Source organism: Parus major, chromosome 17 (assembly GCF_001522545.3).
Source record: "Parus major isolate Abel chromosome 17, Parus_major1.1, whole genome shotgun sequence".
In the NCBI taxonomy this organism is placed as follows: Eukaryota; Metazoa; Chordata; class Aves; order Passeriformes; family Paridae; genus Parus; species Parus major.
In genome coordinates this window covers 3421951-3427950 of record NC_031785.1, presented here as the reverse complement: position 1 = coordinate 3427950, position 6000 = coordinate 3421951, and positions in this window count along the sequence as shown.

Here is a 6000-nt window from a genome sequence, read left to right as displayed (position 1 = left end):
AGGGAAATGAAGTAAAAGACTCGGACTCTCCAGGCAGACAAATCCCCTCTGCAAAAGCAGCTGCTCCTGGGTCTGGCAAGGGAAGTGCTGGCCAAGCCTGGCAGCCCTGCCCCAGCCAGATTTAATGCAGCCAGTTTGGGGGGGAAGCAGGGAACAGAACGATCCTGGGAGCAGAGAGACCATTGGATTGTCTGGCACGTCCTGTGGAGGGTGTGCTCAGCCTGCGCTGCTCTGCTCCCTCTGCCTGTGCCCTGTTCCAGTCAGGATAAAGCCTGGACACGTTTGACTACCCAAGCCACAATAATCCCCTCTTTTTGCACTTACCTAAGGAGGCCAGAGTGCCCAATTACTTTAGAGCCTGCTGTTTAACATGCTCTTGGCCTTGATTAAGACTTTTCATATTGCAGGTAGAGATCAAAGTGAAATCTTGAGTTTTGCAGTGCTGGGTTGGTGCTGATTTTGCTGCTGCCTTGTGATTATGGAGCTATCTGGATGGCAGAGCAGCGAGGAGATAGCACATTGTCCCAGTGGGCAGAGGAGCAGGATTAAGGACATTTCACCAGCCTCCATTTGCCTTTTTTCTATCCTTCTCACCTCCTTCCTTCCTACCCTGCTCTGAGAGGTTGCCCAGATGGATGAGCAGGCCACTAATCCTCCACTAAGCAGCACTTCCAGGAGGGGATACATTTATTGAGCTCAGGAATAAAGCACTGGACAGTGCTTTGGCTTTCTAATTCTGGCCTTTGGCATGGCTTTTAGCCACTTGGTGCCATCAGGAGCCTTGTACCAAAATCAGTAAAGCAGTGGAAGTCTTGGCAAGGTGAGGTTCTGGCCTTGGTGTGGTTTTCCCCATCCATGAAGGTCCTGTGCTCCTCCTTCCCCTCCCTGGCCATTAGGAAGAAAATCACAGCAGCATTCTCCCAAACAGACCCCTTTCCTAGCTCCTTGCAGAGATGGACTCACCTGGAGGGACAGAACCATTTCCAAGACTATTTATGCCTGTGTCCTATGAATTTTTCTGCGGGGCTAATCCACCATAACCTGCTGGGAGACTCATTTAAATACAATAAGTGGGGAAAACGGGGTGTGAGACTGGAGGAGGTTCCCCCACACGGCATCTGGCTGATGAGAGAGCCTGTCAGGAGCTGCTGCGTGCTGGATGCTCCCTGCCACGGTAACAGCTCAGAGTGGATGAGCTCTCTGTCAACAACTTCATAATCCTGCTCTGCCGTGTCAGCCAGCACTCCTGCAATGAAGGGCTGATAACGAGGGGGTTAGACCAGGGAAAATGGGCTGTTTTGTCAGCACAACGCTCTTGTCATCAGAAAGACTGCAAAAGCTTGCTGGCTCCTTTGGAGCTCGCCCAGGATGATCCGCCAGCCCCGCAGCCCCGTTTGTCCCACGGCCTTTCTGCAGTGACAGGAGCCCCTGCCGAAAGCAGATGTGGACGAGCCTCCTCCAAACTCCAGGAATTCGCCTGGTTTTCATCCAGAAGCTTTTCTATCTCTGTTTTTTAAACTGTTGCTCTTGCGTGTGTACAACTTCAAACTGTTCCTTGTGAGCTCAGTGCAGGCAGGAATGGTGCTGCAGTGAGGGGTCCTGCAGCCTCTCCTGTCCTCAGGATCAGTGGGAGTAACATCAGTGATGTGATAAATTATTGCATGGATTAAAAATTCGGAAAGATATAAGAGAAATATGTTTGTAATAAAGTGTAATATAAAATGTAAAACCCCCCCCCCCCCCCGCTCCGGGTCTGGTCAGAAAAAAACCCCCTTGTTGGAAAAGGACAGATTGCCACCAGCAATCAAGATAACGAACTCAGGAGAAACCCATCTACTCAGATAAAACTGACAAGATGAGGGCCATCAAAGACACAATAGAACTGGCTCAGAGAATCACCAACCTCCGGACCCAAGCAACGCCCTACAGATTTCTGTAGGGAGCAATCAAGTTGCAAAGAGACAGACTCCAAAAAGACAATCACCACCGGACCTGAACACCCCACCTGTCAGACCGGGAGAGGAAGGAGCAATCAAAAATGACAAAAGAGAAGAACACGGCCCAGATACTCATCTGGGCCGGCCCGGATTCCACTACCCTGCCTTGATGAAACCAGTTGAAATACATATAGAGTCTCCTTTGCATATGAGGAGACTCTGCCCAAACCCCAGTTAACTCTATTATTCCATGCCAGGAAATCCATTCTCTGGACAATCAGGGACACTTGGTGAATGGAACCTGCTTGGAATTTTAGCCCAAGGGCATAAAATCTCTATAAAAACCCAAGCCTGGAAACCCTCAGACGTGGATTTGGGAAACCTATACCTTTGGTGTAGACCCTGTCCACCCAGCGCTGCGCTGACTATTTTTATTGTGGTATTTTATCATTGTTGCTTTCCGTTGTTTATTAATAAATTTTTCTTTTGATTTATAAATCAATATTTGCCTTTGCATTTATAACAGTGATGATCCAGGCTCCAGGATGCGGTGTGTGTGTCCCCAGACCGGGTCCAGCTCTGCCTCTGGATGGCTTGATGCAAAGCTGGATACCCCTGGAGTGGAAGGGGTGGAGGAGAGTGCTGCCCTTCAGCAGTGCCCAGTCCCTCCTCGCCCAGGGCTTGTCCCAGTGTCCCATGGACCATGCTGGTCCCACCACCCAGCTCGCGTGCCACAGCTGGATGAGGTGACCGAGCCCAGACCCGGATCTGGGGCCTGGCAGGACTCCAGCCTACCCTCATTGCACAACAGGAGCCATCCCAGGGGATCCTTCTGGGGAAGGAGAAGGCATTAATGCTTGGGGAGCAAATTCCTCTGGCTGCTTGAGGCCGGGACTCAGCACTCTGGAATTCCAGAGCGATAACACTGCACGGGAATGTTTAAAGAGGCTGCGGATGCAAACAGCAACCCCAGGGCCCGTCCCAGGCTGCAGCCCAAAACTCACAGCTTCGAGCTGCTGTTGGGAGTGGAAGGATGGAAGGACTGACTCCTGGGGCTTATCCCCTGGGCTGGGAGGAGCTGCTTCCCATTCCAGGGAGCTCCCCGCGCTCTGCAGGAGCCGGGGATGTGGCCCACTGTGTGCAAAATTAGCCTCTCGTTAGCGGTGCCTGCAATCCCTCACCACAGGGGGAAATGAAAGCAGATGCCAAATTGCCACCTGGAGCAAATTTTTTTTTTTTTACAATTGAATTACAATCGGCTGGAGACAGCAAGAGCTTTTCCTTCATGTTAACTGGGTATGGAAGCACCAGGAGGATGCTGCTGCATCCCAAACCCTGGTCCAGCACATCTCCCTGCACGGAGCATCTCCTCCAAACTTCATCATCCTCCAGCTGCAGGAACCGCTCTTGCCTTTCATGTCATCGTAGAATGTAAATAAATATAAAATTTCAATGTCCCTTAAAATAAAATGCAATTTAAAACTCTTATTTTAAATGTAGGAAAACACTCCAGATTTAACTTGGAATTTTTTTTCACACTACTGCAAAGGAATTTGGAATATTTTCCCAACTCATATTTTAACATTTGGGGACCTCGAAGAATTTTCACTGGAGTACATGAAAATGTTCAAAGTGTCATCAACATGGCCTTCCAGGGAACTCCAGCCCTTCTGGCATGGATTCATAATAAATAATAAAATTATTTGGGCTGGAAGGAACCTAAAAGATCATCTTATTCTAACTCCCATGGACCTCCTGACCAAGAAACTTGCCCTGGGTCTCTTACAGCTTTGTTCAAGCAGTGATGCAGTTTGGATGAGAGCTAATTAGCTGAAAACCAGCCTGATTATGTCTGTACATGATGCAATGCCATTTCTGACTGCAGAGATACATTCTGTCACTTTTCCCTGGGAAGTTTTTGAGGTGTTTAAGACAGAAAACATTTGTGGGCAGATTTTGAAATGTACGCCCACAAAAACCAAACTCTGTGAAACTTTCTATTTGTGAAGGAGCACACTGATGTTAATTCTTTTTTGCTTGTGAAAATTCTTGGTTTTATGGAGAACAGTCCTGGGATATTGATTTGAAACAGAATTTATATATATATATATATATATACATATATACATATACATATACATACATATATATATATGTGGCTCTACAGCTCCCAACTCATTGGGTAAATTCCCCATAAATCCATATCCACTCATGCACCCAGGCAGAACATTCTGATAGAGTACCTTGGAAAACCAAAGTCACTTTTGCCTGGCTCAGAAAGAGAAGCCTTGAGAGCTGCCAACATCTGCTTTCATCTTGCTGCTTCTTCTGGAAGTGCTGAGGAGAGTGGGGAAAAGGCTGGGAGGATGAGGGTGTGATGTGGAAGCAATCACAGCCATGGACCAGTGAAAAAACATGATCATCTCTCAAAGTAAATCAAGTTTATCCTCAGTGAGGCTGAGCCATCCTCCCAGGGCAATATCCATGGTCACCCCATGGATCAGGGCTGTCAGACCAGGGGCAGGGTCAGGCAGTGACAAGAAATGGCACCAGCAGGATTTTAGAAGCTCCTGCCCCATTTTCTAGGACAAATTGGTGAAGGATGGCAGCAATAAGGAGAGAACAATCCCAATTTCCTGATTTAATCTGGCTTCACCGCAGGTACGCCCCAGCTCTGTGTCACAGCTGGGTATCTCAGCACGGTGGTTTCTGTACTGAGTCCATGCCCTCCTTTCTTCCCTTCTGTCCCCCCATCACAATGCCTTGCCTGGCTGATTTTGTGCTCAGCAGCTGGTTTAAATGCTGGCAGCTGGCAACATTTTCCCTTGGAGCCAAAAAACAAAGCGTCTGCTCTCCCAAGCTGGCCTGGGAAGGCTGGCTTTGCTGGTCCAAGCACAAATATTTCTGGCAGGGCAAGCTTGCTGCAAATCTGGAGTTGATCTCACTCATTTCCTCAGCGCTAAGGAAATGCAAAGGGATTTGCAGTGAATTCTCCACAGCTTCATTTTTAAGGTGAGGATTGTTTAAGTAGAAGAGAACTCGAGTTCTCAGAAGCTCTGCAAAATCATGAGGAGCTTCTGATGTCACAGTGGGATCAAGAGCTGTTCCATCATTGTCAGGGATGAGCCACTGACACCAGAGGGGTGGCACTGTTGGGCACTGTCCTTGTTTACATGGCTTCAACATTTGTGGAAGTTTGGAGTAATTAATTTCCTGAATGGCTCCCTTTAATGGAAAACATGATGTTTTGGGAAAGACAAGCTGGGCATAAAACCCTCCAATTCTTTATCCAGGTGAAGTAACCTCATCATCACTTCTCATTTTTGGAAAAGGTCTAGGGATTCAGGCATATCCTGGGAGCTGGATGCTTTACTCGATTAGACTCCACTGGAAAACCTGATTTAATCCCAAATCTCACTTCAGATGTGTCCTTTGGCCTCACAGGAGACAACAGGACTTCTGGACATTGCTTAAACTTTAACTGATTGTTGTATGCATGGTCAAATCAAAACCCAAGCATACAGCTGCAGTTTTTGGGTCAAAAGTAGCCCAAGCCCAGCTTTCAACAACATCTGCTTTTGCATCAGCACTGGGCAGTTTGTAGAACTCCATGGACTTTGCAAAGGCTGAAGCATTGATGTGGACTTCTCATGGGTGGGAAAAGTGAGCTGCAAAAGCTCACCTGGAATGGTCTTGGCAGGAATGAGGCAGAAAAGAAGATTCAGCAGATTTCTGAGTGCAGCTGGTTCTTGGCATTGCTGGGGTGGGGTCTTAACTGTGTCCAAATATCTCTTAGCCCTTCCTGACCACTCAGGTCAACCCCTGCATTTTGGGTTGTGGGTCTGAACATTGAATTGAAGAGGCCACAAAACTCTTGGGAACCAGTGGTGGATATGATGCCATGAGCAAAAGCTGATCCCATTTCTGGTCTGGCAGTGGGTTATTAACAGCAAACAGAATCCCAATCCACTGGTTTAGTCCTGAGGTCATGCCAGTCTCAGGTACAGCAGGTGGGAAGGGGACTTGGGAATGTGTTTCACAGGTGTGGGTGGTTGAAGGACCA